Source organism: Somniosus microcephalus, chromosome 24 (assembly GCF_052327205.1).
Source record: "Somniosus microcephalus isolate GS21.2 chromosome 24, FLI_Smic_1.0, whole genome shotgun sequence".
NCBI lineage: Eukaryota > Metazoa > Chordata > Chondrichthyes > Squaliformes > Somniosidae > Somniosus > Somniosus microcephalus.
The window spans coordinates 22,826,694-22,850,536 of record NC_141010.1 but is presented as its reverse complement, the minus strand read 5'-3'; positions in this window follow the sequence as shown (position 1 = coordinate 22,850,536).

Below are 23,843 nucleotides of genomic sequence, written 5' to 3'. Positions count from 1 at the left end.
AGAAAAATCCAGTCCTCCGCAGTTTTGTGAAAAATGGCAATAATCATGAATGATCTCATAATATTACTAACTCAGCAAGAAACAAAACTGAGACTCCATAGCAATTTGAATATGTTATCAACGGGAATTGCCTGTGACTTGTTTTATATTCAGATTGAACCCCTTCAGCATTTTATCCTCTGGCTCACTTTACCTCTTCTGAAGGTTGCCACCAACACTGTTCCCTCTAATTTTCTTTTGGGGTGCACGGCCCCTTTAATGGGCTGCGCGGCCCGTTCAAATTTCCATGCATGCACGGTTTTTCCACTTAAAAGCCGTTGAGTGGCCTGCGCGGGACCTGCAGACCGCTGCGTGGCCGTGCAGCTTAACGGGAACTTTGGTCACCAAGGGACTTTAAAAAAAAATGTGTGACCTGTTGACAAATGGGGGGGGGGGTGAATAGTGGTGGTGGTGGGGGTGGGGGCTGACATCATGGCTGAGTTTCACCCAGTCCTCACCCAACATCCACACATGGGCAGCGATTTCCCCTACCTGGGCGGGTCCGGTGCGGCTGGGGTCAGTGGCAGGGTGCGACCCCGCTGCTGGCTCCAACCCGTTGTCCATGGTAATCTTACGCTGATTGGGCTTGTTAAGTCCGCCCAGCGTGTTTCCCGGCCAATTGAAGAAACCAGGTCTGACGACATCACTTGATGACACGTCATCAACCGGTTTCCTTAAAGGGACCATGCGCAAATTGATTTTGACATTTGTGCTGTCAGTGTTCTACAGCATTGAGGTGCTGCAAACATTGACAATCATTGCACAGACATGCACGGCTGCACCCAGGCTCTCCCATGACTTCCTCCATATGCTTATGGAGGGAGTCACAGCACGAAGGGAGGTCCTCTTCCCTTCCCATGGGCAGAAGAGACCTCCCCAGGAGATCAATGCAGCCTGGTTGCACATTGCACAGGAGGGCACAAGCAGGGATGTGCTCAGAAGGACCAGGCTGCAGTGGCACAAAGCTTTCAATGATCTCAGTAGATCACGGAATGTTACTGCAAAGCCACACTCAACCTCATCCTGCTGTGCCACTCATCATATCCCCATCACTCTGCCTTCCCTACCCTACTCCTGCACATCCTCACTCTCACCAACTTACCTTGCACCTCCACTCATCCCTCTCTCTCTATATTATCACTTCTCCATCTCACTAGCCACCCCTCACACTCACCTTCATCCTAGTGCAATAATACCAACTAACAACACACAAGGGTAGGCACTTGGGTGTTTTAGCCAATGTTCACGTGAAATTTCTGTTAATGTGCTGTCAAACAATGAAATCTTAATTTTCAACTATTTACATTCTTGGACAGATTTGTGTGCATCTTTGGAATTGGCTTAGTGAGTTGCAGTGAATGGTGAGACATAATGGTACCCCCCACAATGGCGATGAGCGTGAAAGGAATGACTTGGGCATTGTCGGGATGCTTTTTGGTGTTGGTATGGGATGGTGCCAACCTGGCGCATCATGTGGCAGCCAAGGTGTACAGTGTCAAGTGCAGTTAATCTGGCCATGGTGAGGCCATCCCAGGCAGCAATGTGGTCGGGTGCTGATGCCCTGTGTCCTGTGCAGCATCAGTTGATTGCGGAGAAGGTTGGTGTTGTTGTTGGTGCTGTTGGTGTGCCTGGTGCTGCTGGTGTTGAGGCTCATTGTGGTGGGATTCTGAGGACCAAGGTGAGATAGTTTCAAAGGCACTGATGCTGATGGAATAGATGGCAGGTGAAGTTGAGATGACAGAAGCGATCTGTCAATGGTGAGAGAGGTTGTTCCAATGGGGTGACACTGGATACAGAGTTTGCTCCAAACACTTGCAAGCTGCATAAAGCTCAATCTGTCTTCCAAATGCAGTAAGCAACAGCTTCTAACCTTGGAAAGTGAACAGCTATGAAATGGGAGCTTTTATAGAACATTTGCAGCTGTTAAGTTAAGAAATCATCACACGCTGACACGGCTCCTGACCTGCTTACTTGACGTGATCCCCGAGCAGCAGGGAACCCGTTGGCGAACTCTTAAAATCTAAAGGTGAGCTTAAAATAGTTTTGAAGTGCCTGTTAACAAGCTCTTCATAATCTAAATTGCCTCCCCCGCCGCTTGCTGTCGGGTCTGTTCAGCGATGACAGATCCGACATCTGAGCGACTAGTGTGGAGGTGGGTTGACAGCAGGTTCCCTATCCACTGTCAAAAAAAGAAATTTCCCACCCGACCCGCCACCAAATGTACCCGCTGATCCCTCAAAACATTCACTCCATGGTGCTGCTGCCCACTGTCAAATAGGTTGCCAACACTTACTCAGACAAGAAGACTGGCCACTTGGCTGATGTACAGGAGAGCAGGGAATTGGAGGAGAAAATTGAACAATGAAAAAAAAAAGTAAGGATGTTGGATCTGAATATAAACACGTTATTGTATACTCAACCTTCCATGGAATGACACACCTAAATGAGCCAAATATTTCAGAAGGGAGGAAATATTAATACAGAATTTTGAAATACAATTTGTACACGCCTCTAAAAGCATTCCCCGTGGATATGCCTCTGTATATTGGCACCAGGTGGGAGCTGGATTCTGCTGTGCTTTACCCACAGGAGAAACCAAATCAAATCCAGACAATTTTATGCATACCGAAGTATATTCTGGTCATAGTTAAGATTTAAGTCTCCTTTCAGACTTACTGTGGGAAAAGTGTTTACAGCTTATGCATTGGAATGTTTATTCAAAAGTGAAGTTCACGATTAAGACATTTGTAAAGGCAAAGCGTCTTCCCGCTACGCACTAAATTCTACACCTTCACAAGAATGCAACACTTCGAATGGCACTGCTATTCCGTTGGTTCAATAATTAGGAATTTATATCGCACTTAGTCCTGGGGTAGAGCTTTGTCTTTACCGCCTGGGTATTGAGCATCGCCTGGGCAGAAAGCAGTAAGGAAATTCTGGCAGGAAGGACTGGCACTCCTGTGACAGGAAGCTCCCAATTTTCCTTCCATTAATTTAAAAGAAAGGAAACTCAGGCGGGTGCTGTTAGGGATGCGCAATCCTCACCTCCAGCTCTCAGGGCTCCAGCCCAGGCCATGCTTAATGTCCAGATGGTAAAAGACAAAAAGTACCCCACTGCCTTTACTAAAATGCTGCCTGTGTGCTCAGAGATTGAGTGGATTGGTTTAGAAGATTATTCGGAACACTATCGGGGGTAATTTTAACCTAACGCACCAACGGGAATCTGACGGGATCGGATCAAATGCGTGTTATACAACGCTCGATTTTGCTTTCCAGTGAAATGGGTGGTGGGGAGCGGTTGGGGTGGTGGTTGTGCGGGTGTAAAATGGATGGATCCTGGCAATTTGTGGATTAAAATGATTCCTTTCACCTCTAGGGTCTGGTCTTGAATCAAGTTGTGGCGATGGAATGAAAACGCCTGCTCTCTGTTAGCTGTAAAGGTCCTTCCTCAAATGCAATTGAAGAGTCTTAGTCCAGTTCCAGCAGATGCAAATTCAAAACACCTTAATGCCCATGATGCAGCAGAAACTGTCTGTAAATTTGCAGCCCCATTCAGAGAGACAATGGGCGGCTGGTGTGGGGAATGGTAAAATTTCCACCGCGACTGTGAATGTTCTATTGCAAGGCTGGGATACCTTGCTGGGGCAGTCTTACTGTGCATATAAATGGTGCTGTGCCTTACCTGGGAGCATCATGCCAACCCTTAAATATAAATGTTCCATTTGCAAGCACTAGTATTGCTCATTCTGAGAAAGACAAAAAAAATCTCCTGTCTGTAAAACCTTTAGCCCCTTTTACAATGTGATGATTTTAAGTTGCAGCCAAGCTCCGTGATCCCAATGACTATTTTACAGGGCCAACCTGCATCAGCTACCATTGTTGACTGGAAATTATTAGTACTACAATTCTACCCTGAACAGCAGCCTATCCATGAACAATATCTCAATTAGAAAGTTTTGAAAGTAGTTTTTGTGGAAAGCCTTTTCACCATCTACAAGGCACAAGTAAGGAGTGTAACAGAATACTGTCCACTTGCCTGGATGAGTGCAGCTCCAACAACACACAAGAAGCTTGACACCATCCAGGACAAAGCAGCCCGCTTGATCGGCACCCCATCCACCACCTTAAACATTCACTCCCTCCACCACTGGCGTACCATGGCTGCAGTGTGTACCATCTACAAGATGCACTGCAGCAACTCGCCAAGGCTTCTTCGGCAGCTCCTCCCAAACCCGCAACCTCTTCCACCTAGAAGGATGAGGGCAGCAGGCGCATGGGAACACCACCACCTCCAAGTTCCCCTCCAAGTCACACACCATCCTGACTTAGAAGTATATCGCCGATCCTTCATCATCGCTGGGTCGAAATCCTGGAACTCCATTTATATGCACTGTGGGAGTACCTTCACCACACGGACTGCAGCGGTTCAAGAAGGCGGCTCACCACCATCTTCTCGAGGGCAATTAAGGATGGGCAATAAATGCTGGAATTGCCAGTGATGCCCACATCCCATAAACGAATAACAAAAGTGCTCTCTTGATGACTTGGCCGGTACATGCACTTCCCAGGATGACATTGAACTCTACAGGCCAGGCAGTTTCCAAGTCTGATGCTTAGTGTGTGCTGAGTTAGCTGATCTTAACCAGATTGGTGATAGGGTTGCTATAATAGGCCGTAGCACCTCTGAGCTGGAGAAGGTTACAACTCGTAATTGCTATCCACTGACTTTCTGCTGGAAAAGCACAAAGAATTTGGACAGAGGTCAGTGTCAGGGAAATGTTAGGAGCAAACTTAACGATCAAAAACAAACTCATTTAAACAGTAATGGGGGAGGATTTACTTTTATGAGTGGATATGTAAAATAGTTGAATTTTTAAACCAAATTGAGTTGTGTAGATTTTGACTTTGTGCGACAATGTAAAATGGGGGACAGCCAATCAGCAGCCTGTTTTTACATCTCTCTCGATTTTTACTTCCAATGAAGTTAAAATCTACCCCAGTGAGTTTTACTCCAAATAAATAAGGGTTGATAAACTAGATTTTCCTCTCCACTATGATCACCAGTGGAACCGCCCGAGGTGCTGGACACTGACCTCAGTTATTTTCCCGGGGTCGGATGCATTTACATAATATTGGGAGGCTCCTGGTACTATTGTTGCCTGCACTTGGGGGCTCACCACTTGGGACCAGGAAATGGCTGCCAGACTCAGAAATGTTGCAGTAGTTTAGAGGGGCAAGCAGCCTCAAAGAATTCCAACACATTGGTAGCTCCAATCAAGCGACAAAACTCCACTGATATAGAACTTCCAATCCATATATCCTGAATTGGGCCATTAAAATAACTTAAACTATTGTGTCTCACCTATCAATGTTGGATGTCTGCAGTATTCTGGTGTTGCCAGCACCAAGACAGTAATAATGGAAAATGGATCATTCAAATAACTAGGAGAAGAAAGATAAGCCTGAGTTTTATAAGCCTGTAGAATGGCCGATGAAATGGCCTGGAGAAAAAAGGTCTGTTCGTCAAGCTTGACCATAACAGAGTACCAAAAAAGAAGCTGTTTTTGTCGGCACTAGTTCAGTTTCATCGCTTACTGTGCACATTTTGTTATTTTCTCATTAGTACAATGTATTAAAAAAATGGAAATGTGAATTTGATCATGAACAGTTCTCCTTAAACATTAAGCAGCATTGTCGTGCATTATAAGCCTCTTAATAGAACAGCTCTGCAGTAAATAAAATGTTCCTTTCATCTAGTCCTTCCTATTAATACGATGGCCCAGAATTTGCGGTGGGTAATAACAGCGAACGAACAGAGTTTGCTGGTTCTTACGCCTTTGAAACTGACTGCAACTTCCGGATTTAGCGCATGCGCATCCTAACACGGAAATCCTGAAGTTGCGGTCAGTCATTTACTGCTCCAACACTGGCTGCACTGCGCCGCGCATCCCCCGCCCCCCCCCCCCCACCACCACCACCAGCTGGCAATCAGTGTAATCTGGGAAATCAGTGAAACTGATGAAAACTTGGGCTATTCCGCAGTAATATCGCTGTTAAATGCCCCATTAAAAGTTAGACTCTTGGATTAGGTGTAACTCGGGTTTAAACAGCATATTGACTGCTAAACAAACGTTATGGCCCTGAAAAATGAATATCATGGAGCGTCAAATGTATCCATTTTAATAAGTAATTAAAATTTTAAAAAACTTTTTAAAAAATTCTTTAAAAAAAATGTTTGTTCATCTTTATTTCAGGTTTACAATTTTCCTATGTAAGAGCCCCAATCTTTGTTTTGCTCTCTATAACATTTTTTAAAAAGTTAGAATAAAAAGAGCTTATTCACTTCCTGGTTCCCGGTCTGTGGGAATTCTGCATTGGGATTGGCTGCCTAGACAGCCTGTTGACGTCACAGCTGCTCATGTTAGCGATTCCCCATTAACTTACACTGATCTTAGCTGAATGTCGGAAAAGCCGAACTTCTCACCACAGAGATCGCGAGATCGTTGTGGGAAGCTCACTTCGGGGTCAGTGGCGAACGTCTTTGCTTCACCGCTGACTGCAAATTACGGGCCATTGTTAAACGTATACATTCATACAGATTTAGAATAACTTACTCAAGTAACCAAGTACTGAAAACATTAACTCGTCTCTAATAGATGGTCGTCACAAACTGCTGAATGTAGAAATCAGCAACTAAGATCTTGATGTCTTGTATAGCAATTGCTGGAAATTACTTCATTCAAAATGACTTAAACAATTTATTAGTTACTTATCAAAACAAGCCACAGCACTATGTTAGCTCCCTGTAGGTTGAATTCTGATTAATGCTTTTCTTTAAAGTACATTTAGGATTTCTCCATATTATTGCTCTATTATGGAAGCCATAAGCAGTTCACATTATATCAAAGGTTATGGTATATCAGAGTGTGTATTCAGAGTGTCGAAATGTCTTAAATCCACTAATCTGTTAGTTGAGTTGCAATCCTAGCTCGGAGCCATAAACAGCAAGCCTGGTCTAAATTGCTCTTAAAAATCAATAAACTTTGATTGGAATGTACAGAAGATAGATATCTGAACAAATGTTCCTTTTAAATGCCCAAGACCAGTAACTAACATATCCGCAATAAATCTATACAAAATAAATATCAGAGCACGTTTCTCCTGGATTCTAGGAATCTAACAGCTGGATCCCTGATAACAGACTTTGAATTGATCAGTGCTTAAGCACAAATGAAACTGAAAGATGTTCTTAGCTAATAGTATGCAAATATTTGATTTGCTTTGCTGATAGTTCAACTGAGACCAATGAAAACAAGAACCGTTTTAGCCTTCACTTTGTGCCCGTGTGTTGGTGTTTACTGATATTCCAGATTCTGAGGGCCAAGAAAGAATTTTAAACCCAAATAAGGGCAGAATAACACACGGCAGCAACGCAAACATCCATCTGAAAATGAAGAGAGGAAAACAGGCCTGTAAAATATGGTGCAACCAAATTCATCATTTATCCACCCCTTAACCACGCATCCTTCTGGGAGAGGAAAAATTGATTAACCCAAAAAACTTGAGGTAATTATGTAAATACTGATCATCTTTCAATGTGGATACTATAAGACATGGATGACAAGGCAGGAACTGACTAGTTATCAATATCTAGGATGATACCCACTGCTGACCAAACAGACCTAAATGGGATAAAATCACTGCCATGAACTTTATAGTATATATCATCAAAAAGGTATAATTGTCTTAGAGTGGCTGCAGAACTGTAATTTCAACACAGGGGATTACACTCTTTGTAACCAGATTGCTTTATTCAAAGAATACAATAAATAGAGAAATGTTCTGTGGCTGAACACTGTAGTCACTGTAACTACCTTGATTTTCAACATCCATTTGACAATTCCACATGAAAGGGTACTATTTGAGCTGAAAGCAGTGGGGATTCAGCAGTAAGTAGGAAGCAGCAGGTACTTTTTGGAGAAGCTATGTCAGGATGGGAACAAGTGCTGAGAGGGCGCCCCACGTATCAGCACTGGGACCCCAGCTATTTTAAATCGACAACTTGGATTCAGAAGCTCAATGCAAACTGGTCAAATTTGTAGATGATACCAAACTATGAGGGGTAGGTCGTTGAGAAGGTAACTGAGGAGGCAGCTTAGGAAATATAAAATAAATGAGACAGAATTTTTTAAAATTCGTTTTTATGGGATGTGGGCATCGCTGGCAAGGCCAGCATTTATTGCCCATCCCTAATTGCCCTTGAGAAGGTGGTGGTGAGCCATGTTCTTGAACTGCTGCAGTCCGTATGGTGAATGTACTCCCACAGTGCCGTTAGGTAGGGAGTTCCAGGATTTTGACCCAGCGACGATGAAGGATCGGCGATATACTTCTAAGTCAGGATGGTGTGTGACTTGGAGGAGAACTTGGAGGTGGTGGTGTTCCCATGCGCCTGCTGCCCTTGTCCTTCTAGGTGGAAGAGGTCGCGGGTTTGGGAGGTGCTGCCGAAGAAGCCTTGGTGAGTTGCTGCAGTGCATCTTGTAGATGGTATACACTGCAGCCACGGTACGCCAGTGGTGGAGGGAGTGAATGTTTAAGGTGGTGGATGGGGTGCCAATCAAGCGGGCTACTTTGTACTGGATGGTGTCGAGCTTCTTGAGTGTTGTTGGAGTTGCACTCATCCTGGCCAGTGGAGAGTATTCCATCACACTCCTTACTTGTGCCTTGTAGATGTTGGAAATATATTAGCAGGAAGAACAATGTTAGTTGAAATTGAATATGGGCAAGAATAAAGTACTGTACACAGAAAGAAAATGTAGGCAACATAAATACTCCATGAATAGTGTTGAAACAGGTAAGGATGAAGTCTAAAGAGATGTAAGGGTTTTAAATGATGATGCTCAACATTCCCAAACAGCAGACTACAAGTGGGAGGAAGTCATACTCAAATTGTACAGAATTCTGGTCAGACCACGCCTTAAGTACAATGTCCAGGCCTGGCCACCAAGATGAGGGAAACATTCCAGGCCTTGAGACTGTTCAGAGGAGAGCAACGAGATTGCCCCCTCATATCAGAGGAAAAGACTGGAGAAAATTGGGTTTTTCAGCTTATAAAAGGAGACAAGTGAAAGTTGACCATTTAGAGGTATGTAATATAGTAACTGGTGTGTAACAGAGAAAACAAATACACAATTTAAAGCTAAACTATGACAGTAGGACAAGAGTCACAGGCTCAACATAATAAACTGCAAACTTAGGACTGATGCCAGGAAAAAAAAATTCAGGCAAAGAGTGAGCAACAAGTGGAAAGGACTTTGTAGTGGAATAGTAGTGGTTCAATCATTCTGGATGGCTGAGCTAAGCTCAGCGAAATGGCTTTTCTCATCCTTATCTAACTCATGACCTAGAAGGTTGCATTTTCAACTGGGAAATGCAGGTCAGAGTCCAAGTCAACTAGCTTTTGTTTCAGTCTTCCCCCCAGTGGGTGTGTGCAGCCTTTCATGAGGGCATCTGCTGTGCAGAAGGGAAAACTGCCTATGGAGGGTAGAATGTGATCCTTACAACATTACTGGAATGCATTTCTTGGAGGGTGAAATAAAACCTAAGACTGACAAGACCTATGGAAGTATTTTCATTTGAGCTAGCTCATCCTCCCACCTGAGGTCTATGTGGATGGAAGGTGATGAAATAGGGAAAATCACAAAAAGTCTTTAAAGACACAGGTTCGCTGATCTGTATGTTCTCTATTTTAAAATATATAATAAAAATCAACAGAACATCATTTTCAGCAGATGTCTAATGATGGAAACCATGTGCAGCTTTTGGAAGTTGTTGAAGACTTTAAGCACTCAAAGGATTATGTAAGGAAGCAAGAGATTGCAGGGAGGATTTCCGTTATTGTAAAATAACATTAGGTAACAGGAATTAGACTCTGTAATAATTAGGATTTTACTGGCATATCTGACAAATAATAAAATAATTGAGGCTAATTTCAAAATTAGACACACGTGAAGTAACCAGGCTTACTTTAATGTTGACAGAACATTTGTGTCAGAAATACTTTTTATCTACATGTGCGATAAACCTCTTAGACTTTTCTAAACGTTCTATTTGTTGTTGAGTTTATTCAACACAAACTGAAATCACTCCCTCCTTCCCCTAGCATGGAGTGCAAAACAGAAAATGATTAAAATATGCCCAGATAAAACTACATACTGTATTTAATTTTTTTTAATCAATCCAAACTAAGATAGACTTATAGTATACATGAAATACCATGTGTTAAAGGAAAGGACTTGCATTTATATAATGCCTTTCATGATCTCATGATGTCCCAAAGCACGTTACAGCCAATGAAGTACTTTTGAAGTGTTGTCACTGTTATAGAGGGAAATCTATAAAACCAACATACATTCGCACCACAGAAGTGCCAGGCAATGACTATCTCCAACAAGCGAGAGTCTAACCACCTCCCCTTGACATTCAATGGCATTACCATTGCCGAATCCCCCACTATCAACATCCTGGGGGGTCACCATTAACCAAAAACTTAACTGGATCAGCCACATAACTACTGTGGCAACAAGAGCAGGTCAGAGGCTGGGTATTCTGCAGCGAGTGTCTCTCCTCCTGACTCCCTGAAGCCGTTCCACCATCTACAAGGCACAAGTAAGGAGTGTGATGGAATACTCTCCACTTGCCTGGATGAGTGCAGCTCCAACAACACTCAAGAAGCTTGACACCATCCAAGACAAAGTAGCACGCTTGATTGGCACCCCATCCACCACCTTAAACATTCACTCCCTCCACCACCAGCACTCCGTGGCTGCAGTGTGCACCATCTACAAGATGCACCGTAGCAACTCGCCAAGGCTTCTTAGGCAGCACCTCCCAAACCCGCGATCTCTTCCACCTAGAAGAACAAGGGCAGCAGGTGCATGGGAACACCACCACCTCCAAGTTCCCCTCTGTAAAGTCTGTGGGTTGTATAGCGAAGTAATACACAGACTACAAGAGTAACTTAAACAGGACTTTACTATTCGAAGGTCAGGGCGAATCTGCCCAATAAATCCTGACACAGCACTTATATACTGGTGTGGTCACCGTCGGTATTACAGTATACAGCAGCCAAGATAAAGTAGCGCCACACCTAAAATAGTTCTCTTAAAGGTGAACGGTTACATACAATAGTTCTCTTAAAGGTAGAACAGTTACATACACTACACCCTCCAAGTCACACACTATCTTGACTTAGAAATATATCGCCGATCCTTCATCGTCGCTGGGTCAAAATCCTGGAACTCCCTATCTAACAGCACTGTGGGAGTACCATCACCACACGGACTGCAGCAGTTCAAGAACATGACTCACCACCACCTTCTCAAGGGCAGCTAGGGATGGGCAATAAATGCTGGCATTGCCAGCGACTGCCCTGATCCCATAAACAAATTTAAAAAATTTTTTAGAGTGCATCTGAAACTCCATGATTGGAAGTACTCAAAATAATTGTTATTCTACTCATAAGTGTGAGGGAATAATTTAACAACTTTACTGCTTGACTGGTGACCTGAGGGAGCAGATCCCTCGCTGGATGTAGAATGCGCCCCAATTTCGTTCCATTGAGCGGGCTCTATGACAGGTTACTGCCCAGGCAACGAAACTGAAAATGACCCCATGAGCAACATATCTGATTTAAACACAATCTAAATACTGCGGATGCTGGAAATCTGAAATAGAAACAGAAAATGTTGGAAACACTCAGCAGGCCAGGCAGCATCTGCGAAGAGAGAAACAGAGTTCACGTTTCAGGTCGATGACCTTTCGCCAGAACCGATTCAGATCCTGAAATGCATGGCCATTCATGGAATGAAATTTTATTACACACAGTGGTAGTTAGCATCTCTATTTAAGCTCATGAAGATAACAGCAGCTTTTCCCTCACATCTTTTTCAAGAATTGCTCCTGTGCATTTTGCAGAATACACTTCAGAATTTGCATCTTTCAATATTTACAGAAAAAAAATCTTTGTGCAGATGGTGTATGAAAGAAAACAGGTGCAGACTCTGGAAGCTGGAGACTTTTACTTGTCAAATGGCTAATTTCCAAATCCCATTATTATGAAAAATAAAGTGTTGAGGGAATATTGCCGCAGGATTGTTGTGACTCAGGACAAGGCTTCAGTATTAGTTTAAGTGCCAGAGTTAGAATCACTTGGGCTGCCATGAACGCTACCAGTGCTGGGCCAGCTGCGTTCAGGATAACCAAGTCTCCATCGGTCCTTAAAGGGATCGCTGGAGGTCGTCACCAGAAGGTAAGTTTAAAAATATACTTACCTGAATGTTAGCATTAGTGCTCCTCCCGGCTCCACAGCTGTCCCAAAGATCATTGCAGCCCCCCCGTTCGACCCCCTCCCCGATCACCTCACCCTTCCCAGCACCTACCTGAGGGCCGCAGCGGCTGAAATTTAAATCCGCTTCACCGATGAGCTGCCATGGGATGCACAGCAGGAACCTGCTGCTTGTTGGTCTGAGTTAAATGAGGTCTGAAGCCCAATATCTAGTGTGCCTCGGGCCTACCCGTTCTGGCACAGGGACTGTTCCCATGCCCAGTTTGCGCCAGCAGGCTGGCACTATCCAACTTCCCACCCATCCACCCCCACTGACTCAACGCACAGGCCAAAAACTCGAACGCATATGGAATCTAATTCTCAGAAAAGGTATGTAAATTCAGAGGGTCTTTTACTAATCAGTAAAGACTATATTCTTTGGGTTCTCAGAACTCTTGGTATTCTAATATTTCAGTAAGAAGGTGAAGGTTGGTGGTACTACTCTAAGCCTGGAATAGAAAACCACCAAGAAAAAAATGATTATTTCATTTGACTAAATATCAGATTAATTGCATCTACCTCTAGCTTTCCATCACAATATCCCATCTTTTTCAAAATATGGGAATGTAAGTTTACATAATATTCCCAAGGATTTAATTCCATCTTCTAAATGGAACAGCTTAGAACATTACCTGGAAGGGCAAAATGCTTCGAGATGCAGACTTTTTTTTGATTGCTGCCATCAAGGCTACTCTGATCGATTGACAGGATTCAAGTGGACAATGGGTTTGGCCCATTCGTCACCTCAAAAAGATGGTATGTCATTGCACTCTGCACAACTTGACCAAGCACAGAGAAAACCGGTTTAGTCTAAAGAAATGACTTTGAGTGACAGATAGCGCTCACACTCTAAATCTCAAAACCTTGAGTTCGGAGTCAACTACTTTGGATGCCTTAGAGCCAGATTTTTATCAGGTAATATGATGAGCCATTGTAGTGAGAGAGACCTTTCTATACAGGCTCAGGATATATCAGCTGTTCAGGTTCAGTCTATTAGTAGGAATGCTAGTTGACAACTAAGGGTGCCTGAAGGCAGGGTCTATCAATTCACCTGGTAGCATCCATTATGTCAGTTGTTCCTGTCACTAATCTATGTAAAAATGGGAATTTTTATTTTATCCTCTACTTAAAAGAAATGAAAGAGCATGAACACTTAGATGGATAAGCCTATGTTTGGATGGTTAATTTCCAAATAATATTGTGTCAAAACAATATTTGTGAAAATGCAGGATTAAAGTAAGGAGATGATGACAAATCAGTGCTACAATTATCTCCTGATAATCCAGCCTGGCTCAGAATTATCAAGCACAGAATCTGCATCTGCTGCACCCGATGACAAGATGATCCAACCCATATTTCTCCTTTAATCCAGCTAATCAATCATTCAGGGTAATAATTAGAGTTTCAGCGCCAATGCAAAAACAGAAGCTCCATTTTGAATTTATTTTATGCAGGGATGATGTCAGTCTTGGAATAACATGCTTGGGCTATAGTCATCCAAAATGTTAACCCCCAGGTCACCCATAACCCCAGCTTTGGCTAGAAGTACTTCAGGTAGTACCTTACTTCAAGAACATCAAGTAATCAATTAAGAACATTGCTGCTATTACGAAATTGGTTCCAATTAGGCTGTCATGCCCAGCTACTTAAAGGTAATTTCCTGACTACTTCAGATATTTGCACTATTGGCTACAAAAAGTTCTCTTCAGACAGGCATTGATTTTTGCAGGAAAACTCTGACACAGCCTCAAGTTGAAACGAAAGATATCTGACGTGCTTTGAATTAGTGACTTGGATCTGAAGATAATGGAAGTATCCAAATAAAGTCTTGACTGTATAATCCAGGCTTCAACTCCTTGTGTTGCACTGCAGAAAAACCTGCACGGTAAGAATAAGCTTTTATAAAGCAACAGCCTTGATATTTTTGTCACAATGGTTGACATTTAGATTGCTGTGTAAACCAGCCTTGATGTACTCTGAGTTGATGTCCACTTATAATGCTGACTTACTTTTCAAGGAATTGTGATCATCAATAGACTTCCTGTAAAGGTTAACTTACAGCAAAACTATTTGTTAAATATGCACATTTACTGGCATAGGACATTTGTATTCTTGAATGAATATTAAAGTCTAAAATTACTGTGAGCGATGTTTGCAAAAGACCGCTTAAATATGTTTCAAATTCTTTACTGTTTTGACCTAAGTGATAACGCATTTCAAATAAAGGGGTTAATGCGTCCGTTGAAATAGCAGAGAGACTCATTTGATAAGAGTGCATTAAGCGTTTGTATAATAACAAAAGCTCATAATTTCCAGGCTAACGAGTCCAAACTTCTGATCATTCCTCTAAAAAAGTTGGCATGAGGTAAATTCAACTGATTAATAATCTATTATTTTGCTTGTTTTAAATTTTCATGCTAATAGTTGGAATATTAAATATTCTTGTTGCATAGATGCAGCTATGATTAAATATTGCTGTTTTGAATGCAAAATTGTTGTTGTTTAATATCAATCATGGTATTTGAATATACAAAGTTTTGAATAGCTGAGTGTTGTACATTGAAACTGGGTTGGGGACATTTTGGCTCCACTAAGAACATTCTCACAAAAATCTCTTAATAAATAAATGATCAACTCCTCCCTCCCCCCTTTGCAGTTTATCTGTTGCAAAGCAGAATTCTCAACTGCTGCTTGAACCTACGCAGCGATTATTGAAAGCAAAGGTCCGAAAGGGTGACAACGCGAACAGAAACAGAAACTGTGATCAAACAGTATTAATGGATGAAAATCTGAACCAGACCAACGAATTGAGGATAACAGGCTGATTGAAGGACTCGACCTATAGACTCATTATCACCCTCATTATCCTCAATCCTGATACAGTACAAGAGGTTATCCATTATTACTTAACTAATCTAGTCAATTATTGTGTAAAATGCAAATGAGGTATCCTGTTTTTCCAGTGTAAAGAATAGATAGAGGGCTAACATGGTGTAGCGACAACATTGTTGCTCGAGATAGCAGTTAATGGAAAGTCATGATACATTATATTAGCAGCTACATGGAATGCAATTAAACAAAGTTCTAAAATAGAGCAATTTTTATTATCGTAGCTATACTGGAATGAATATACCAAAATAAAATTAAACATGCCCTGATTGTAAATGATACTGACTGCAGGAAAGATGAATCACTTGAATGTTTAGGAACTGGGCTAGCAAGTCCTGCTGGAGTCTGAGAGCTTGGGAGATCACATTCTAGCAGGACCAGCTACTTAATATCATGCTAGAACCTTTGGCAAAGATAGAAAAAAACTGCATATATATGAAAACATCTTGGTTTTATTTCTTCTGACGACTGCACATCCATTTAATAGTGAATTTTACTTGCATTACACCATAATAAGGTAATTGCCTGTTCCCAGCTTCATTATGTCAGCGTAAAGTATTAGATCTGGGACATCACACGTCAAAAGTCTATGATCCACTGTCTTTTGTTGGCAATCATACAATGTACAGGGCAACAGTGAAAACAATTTTGTGTTATTTGATAGTGTCTTGTCAAATCACATTGGAGACTCTAGCCCAATAGTATATTTATACATTCTTAAATAGCCCCTGAGGAAACCTGCTAAAACAGAGAGCCATTTTAACTGTATATTAAATTTCCAGACTTCTGTATGTACAGTAACACTTCCCTTAACCACTTAACTGCTGGAGTTAGTTCCATTTTTCTAAGAATCCTTTTACCTGCCTGCTTTTTACAAGGTGCTTTAAACAAAGCTGTGCAGCCCACATTCTTCTCTAGATCAACAATATTTGGAATTCACCCATTTTTCTGTTTGTCAAGACAACCTTTTCAATGAACATAATAACCTTTGGCAGGCAAGTGATTAAAGGCTGAGCTTACAATATGTTTTCTATTATATAATAGCTCCGAATACAATTTCCACACATTCCAAAAGCTGATTGTACGATATGATCTCATTGGCAGCCAGCATAGTGTAAAGTGACTGACAGAAAATGAATTCATCGGAGTTTTTGCATCACAGTACAGTAACCAGAATGAAGTTTCCAATCAGAAACATGAAGAATACTGAACACAGAACGTTTCTTAAAGCTGACTGGGACCCTGCACGCAAGCATTTCAGGTTCCAATGAGTATAATAAATCCCATGCTAAATAGCCTACCATCCAAACGTCTGTTTATGTTCAAGTATAATATTATAGTATCATATTTTGTTATTGGTGGAATTATATTGTAACTCAAGAGTATCATAAATACAGAGGATGTTTAAAACATTTTTGTCTTTTATGTAAAGTGGTTTCCACTTGTCGTCAGAAGATTTTATCTGCAGTCTTGCCGTTCCTGTCAGTAGAAATTAAAGTTGCAAATTCTGGGCAGGTACAACTCCAACCAACTCCAATTGTTTGGGTCAACCTGTCGATGGCATCAGTACTGTCCAGTTTTTCAATAGGATTGTTGTCCTCTGCCCAGCTTTTTCTTTGACAGATAATTTGATTATTGGAGCACACGCTTTTAGAATCATAGAATAGAATCATGGAGTTGTACAGCCCTGAAAGAGGCCATTCAGCCCATCGTGCCTGTGTTGGCTCTTTGAAAGAGCTATCCAATTCGTCTCACTCCCCTGTTCTTTACCTCATAGCCCTGCAAGTTTTTCCTTTTCAATTATATATCCAATTCCCTTTTGAAAGTTACTATTGAACGCTGTTTTTTTAAGACTCATATTTATACTGCAACTTATCCCATTCTTGACTAGGTACCCACACAAGTGGCAATGGATTACCCTTGGTGGTGTCTTATGAAACTGCACCAATAACAAGCCACTTTTGATTTTTTCGTTTTAAAACTGATGCAATGTTAAGAGCTAAAAAGAAACACTATTCTCCACAATGATCATATCTTTGAGCTGGTTTCACTATTGACATTAAACTTCCCATTGCTGTGAATTTAGCAGCCTTGTACTCTACATTTAACATCTATGCAATGCCAAAAATCATGATGTATCGATGTTAAATGTATATCATATAATAGGAGCACACAGGACATTTGAAGTACAATTTTAAAATAAGATTTCTCCAGAAGGTGCTTATTCTTGGTGGTGTATGGATCTAGCAGCCTTCCTATATCTCACTCAAATGGCCATTCTTTATATGGGAGCGCAGAATGGTACTAATAGGCTATTCCTCCAAGGAGGTCATCACAGCACAGCCAGATCCTCTTTTCTACCTGGTATCCATGCATGCGCGCTGGAAGAAAGACTCACTGGATAGTGATGAGGAGTTGGAATCCTGACTGATTTTTCCTCTGTCCCAGATAGTATGCTGAGGCCATGTCTACATACAGTGGCGCACACACAATATCGGTCTCAGCACGGAATCAAAGCTAGGATTTTCTGGTTTGTGTGACTTAGTGCTCACCTTGTAAGCAAAATGGTTAGTTACAAATCTGCTATTACATTCTGCTACATGTGTTGTGGTTTACAGAACAATTGGAGTCCATCATCAACTGTGATCCAGATTAATTTTCTTGGATATGTAAGCAATCTATGATTCTTCAGAAGTAACTAGAGTGATCATAGCTTGAAAGGGTACTAGCAGAATTATTACATAAATTGAAGTTTGTACAAATTTTCAAATTAATTATCTGGCACAAAGCACATCATGTCATACCTGCACAAAGATATGAAATGATGACAGAGGATAAAGGAGTGACATATTTGCCAGAATACTGCATTAAATGGAACTGCAGGATGTAGGGCCATCTCACAGTACTGTTTCTTTCTATTTAGAAATTGCAACTCATTGTCCACATCAAGGCAAAAGCAAAAATAATATTATTTTTAATACAAGTTGAACATGTTCACATTCTGGCAGAGATTATAAACCACAACCTTAACTGGATCAGCCATATCAGCACTGCGGCTACAACAACAGGGCAGAGGCCAGTTACTCTGATGAGTGACTCACGTTTTGACCACTCAAAGCATCTCCACAAGGCTCAAGTCAGGGGTGCGATCGAAAACTCACCACTTGGCTAGATGTGTACAACTACAACACTCAGGAAGCACAACACCAGCCAGGACAAAGAAGGCCACTATATCAACACCCCTATCACTGGATTTGATATCCACCCCTCCACTACTGGCGCACTGTGGCTGCAGTATGTACAATTTACAGCAAGCACTGACTCAACTCGCCAAGCATATTTCAACAGCAACTCCTCCTAGCCCCATGACCTTACCACAGAGAGAAACAAGAACAGCGCACACACACGAACACCATCACTCCCAAGTCTCGCTCCAAGTCACATGCCTTCCTGACTTGGACATATATTGCCACTCCTTCATCATTGCTTGGTCAAAATCCTGGAATTCTCCACCTAAACCTATTGTTGGAGCACCATCACCCCAAGGACTGCAGTAATTCAAGAAGACCAACCACCGCCTCGGGCCAACTAGGGATGGGCAATAAATGTAACCTTGCCAGTGTCACCCACATCACGACAACAATTTTTTTTAAAATCAGGCACTAAGGCTGGATCTATGTGTCTTTCAGCATTCTTCTTCAGGCAGCTGGTCTTGCCAAGGAGCAGGTGAAAGCCAGGATCCATGGACCTCCCAGTTAAAACGCGGTGAGCAAATTTCCCATGCACACCACTAGAAATAACATTGACCATCAGCCTAAGTGCTTTGGCTGGCGCATTTGCCTCAGAGATTAACAATAGTGAAGCAGCCAAAGTCAATTGTATGTAATTAGCCTGTAGTCAAATAACTAAATGGGATTTAAACACAATAGAGAAAGTGGGATGCGAACAGGAAATGCAGGAATTCAAATTACAATGTAGTGTTCCAAAGTCTGACAAATGTGAAAATTAAAGCAATGGTTTTCCTGTCATCTCCAATATATGTACTGAATTGTTAACTATATTCAGGGGATCTGATAATACTATATTAAATCACCATTATTTCACTATTACCATCATAACCCTATTTATAAAGGCAGAAAGCCAATACATTCAGTGACCAACAATGAAAAATATCTCAGCAATTCTAAACTAACATATTTTACTACTCTAAATGATTTTTGATGTAGTCTGGCTGAGGACTACTATGATTCATGCTTGCAGCTGACAATTTCTTATGTCAAGCAGTTTGGGAGGCTCAGTGATGAAGTGGGTTAACCTTTCACCTCTGACACCTTGCTATCCCCAGCACGTATTGATAGAATGGAGGTTTTCTCTCTGTGTGCCGGCAGTGAGGATTTTGCATGAATTTGACTTTGGTTACTCTCAACCTACCTCCATGTGGACATGATTCTATAACACAATAATGTTCAGATTGAGCAACTAATTCTTTATAATCAGTTAGGGAGGTTATGTGGATGGCTAATGCTGGAAATTCAGATGTCACACTGGTACAAAAATGGGTATTCTTCAGAGATTGGGGTTAAGCCATTATTGGGGCAGAGTAGAGAGTTTTACTCTGAATCTTTCTTGTGTTGTTACCGTATCTGGGACTACTTGACAGGATGTTCAAAACTGTTCCATCTCCCAGCACCAATATCCCACAAGTTAATGAGCCTCAAATAAAAAAAGACAGATCTTAGACTCTTAATAATGCATGAATAATATCTCTGGTTTAAGAATGACATAGGATTACATACAACACAGAAACAGGCCATTCGGCCCAACCAGTCCATGCCGATGTTTATGTGCCACTCGAGCCTCCTCCCGTCCTTCCTCATCTAACTCTATCAGCATAACTCTCTATTCCCTTCTCCCTCATATGCTTATCTAGCCTCCGCTTAAATGCATCTATACTATTCGCCTCAACTACTCCCTGTGGTAGCGAATTCCACATTCTCACCACTCTCTGGGTAAAGAAGTTTCTTCTGAATTCCCTATTGGATTTCTTGGTGACCATCTTATATTGATGGCCTCTAGTTTTTCTCCTCCCCACAAGTGTATCTGCTCCCCTGCCCTCTCTGTATCTGTTCTATCAAAACTTTTCAGGATTTTTAAAATCTCTATTAGGTCACCGCTCAGCCTTCTCTTTTCAAGAGAAAAGAGACCCAGCCTATTCATCCTTTCCCGATAGGTATAACCTCGCAGTTCTGGTATCATCCTTGTAAATCTTTTTTTGCACTCTCCAGTGCCTCCATATCCTTTTTATAATACGGTGACCAGAACTTTACACAGTACACCAAGTGTTATCTAAGTTCGATATAAGTTTAGCATAACTTCTCTACTTTTCAATTCTATCCCTCTAGAACTAAATCCTAGTGCTTGGTTTGCTTTGGTTATGGCCTTATTGACCCGCATCGCAACTTTTACTGATTTGTGTATTTGCACTCCCAAATCCCTTTGCCCCTCTACACCATTTAGATTCTTATTTTCCATGTAATATGTGACCTCCTCAGTTTTCTTACCAAAATGTAATACCTCAAACTTATCTATGTTGAAATTCATTTGCCGATTATATGCCCATTCCGCAAGTTTATTAATGTAATTTGTTGCAGTCCTCCTTAGTGTTGACTGTGCCCCCCCACCCCCCCAATTTGGTGTCACCCAAAAAGGGGAAGTTGGCCATGGTTTTTAGTCTTGATCAGTTTCCAGCAGTCCCTGCTGCAAGTACCTGTGTTTGGACCTTGGGTAAAGGCAGGTTGAGGATCAAACTCACCTCTGATGTCTCATAAAGTCAAATATTCTGCTAACACTCATTAATTAAGTCACAAATAAAAGATGGCCATTTAGACAAAGTACTGGAGGGTACCTGTACCTGATACTCCCATGGAATCATACCCCAGCAAGGTGTCAGCAACTATGGGAGATAACAAGGGGAAAATTTGGCTGAACAAAATTGTTGAGAAGGAGAAAAGGAAACAGTAATGTAAACTGAGCCATTTAAATGAAGACTTCAAAAGGAAAAAATTATCTTTTCTAATTTGTTATAGGACAGTTCACAGAATTAAAGAAAGAAAGAATTTGCATTTATATAGCGCCTTTTACGGCCTCAGGTTGTCCCAAAGCCCAATTCAGCTTCAACTGGCTTCATATGTTCACCAACTGTTGTCTCACATTTCATTTTCATCAGCGGATCTGTGTGTGTATCTGGGCCTGATTTGTCTCTGGATTAAATAAAGAAAGAATTTGCATTGATACAGAACCGTTCATGTCCTCAGGACATCCCAAAGTGCTTCGCAGCCAATGTATCGTCACTGCTGTAATGTAGGAAATGCGGTAGCCAAATTACATGCAGCGCGCTCTCACAAACAGCAATGAGACATTGACCAGATACATTGCTTTCGTGATATTGGCTGAAGGATCAATAGTGGCCAGGACTCTAGTGCTTTTCTTCGAAATAGTGCCATGGGATCTTTCTACGTCCCCTTGAGAGAGCAGACGGGGATTTTCTGGCTGTGATTTTGCCGGCGCTCAGAGGGCGGGTTTGGAGACGGGTCAGAGGTTAAAGTCCCAAGTGTCGGGTCCCCGATTTGCGAATGGACCCGATAGCTACCGGCGGGAAATGGATTAAAGGCAATTAACTGCCTATTACCAGGTACTTGTCAGCAGTTTTCAGGGTGTTTTTCGATTTTCCAACTTCTGGGTCAGGTTTCATGATGTCCGGACAACACAGCAGGTAAGTGTGGTGTGTTGAGAGTCTGTTCGGATGTTTGTGAAAAGATGACAGCTGCAGAAGTGGCGTCAAGGATGCAATGTTGCACATGGTGAGTTTCAGAGCAAAGAAAATGTTGGTTACTGCATTTTAATACATATAAAGATTTCTGTAGCTTACACGTTTTTAGATCCAACTGTATGTTGTCCAGTGCCACCTCATTGGGAGAACTGCCCTCACCAGTGACAGATCACTTCTGTCATCTCATCTACAGCTGCCATCTATTCCAGCAACATCGGAGCCAATATAGAAACAATCAGACCTAGTGAGATGGGGAAGTGATAAAGTAGCTAGAGAAGGTTGGGTGGAGGGTCAAGGTAAGTTGGTGCCCTGGGGAGGTCTCTTGCACCCTTGGAAGGGAAGAGAGCCTCCCTACGTACTGTGACTCCCTCCAAGTCATTGGAGAGCCTGGGTGCAGGAGTTCACCTTTGTGCAGTGATTGTCAGTGTTTTCAGCACCTCAATGCTGTCAAACACTGAAAAATCAACTGTCAAAAAAAAATAGTGCATGGTCCCTTTAAGGAAACCGGCAGATGACGCATCATCAAATGACGTCATCAGACCGGCTTCCTGTTAATTGGCCAGTAAACCCGCAGGGTGGGCTTAACAAGGCTAATCAAGGTAAAAATCTCGATTCCAGAGCGGAGGCAGGACCGGAACCCGAAAACCACCTGACACGCACCCATCCCAACACGGAGAAGAAAATTGCGGCCAATGTCTCATCCAAACGGTGGCAGCTCCAACGGTGCAGCACTCCCTCAGGGAGTCAGCCTGGTTAATGTGCTCAAGCCTTTGGAGTGGGGCTTGAACCCAAGGCCTTCTGACTCAGGTGAGCATGCTGCCACTGAGCCAGGGCTGAAAATGAGAAAGCAAGAATAAAGCAAATAAGTACTACAGGAAACTTTGGTTTATCCGGAGGTTAACTGTCCGGAATGCTCGATCCACCGGCAAAAATCAGGAGCCGTTTCGTTAGGTTTTTTTTCTTTTCGTTGCTTTTTTTTCACCAGTCAGGCTCTGCAAGGTCTCGCTGAAGCTGTTGCTAAGCTACAGAGATGCTTGCAAGGTACGGCCAACTGTTTAGAAGCTGTTGCTAAGCAACAGGGTTTGTTGCCAGATATGGAGCTCAAAAGCTCCGTATGTTTCAACATTAGCGCTGGTTTGTCCGGCAGTTTTGATGGGACGGCAACAGCTCGGTCCCGTCGGTGCCGGATAGCACAAAGTTTCCTGTACCTCAATACTACGTTAGAAAATCATACAAATGTTAAATACACTTTAAGTTCCCTTCAAATTTAAGTTAACTGAGGAAAGAGTGTAATTTCACACAAGGCCAAATCAATGTAAGTAAAGTATTTAAACCTTTAGATATGGTGTTTACTCAACTAATTCTCCCAGTTCCCCCTTCTTCTAATAATAGCAAATACAAAATTTCCCTGATTCTTGGAGTTTTGTGGGATCTTTTTGATGGTTTACACAAATACTCCACCTGCTTGAACTTTGTGTAATTTGGGAGCTATTCAGTAGGGGATTTACATTTTGAAAAATTGTTTTCTAAGAAAAGAAAAATCACAAGGAACATTAACAGGCTCTGGAAATCAAAGTCTGTCAGTCACTTTATATTGAAGCGGAGATTTTCTGTCGCATATTTGAAATTTGCATACCCACAGCCTGTGATTTTTAGTCCATTAAAATGAATGGCTGGAACATAAATGGAAATAGTGGGTTAGAG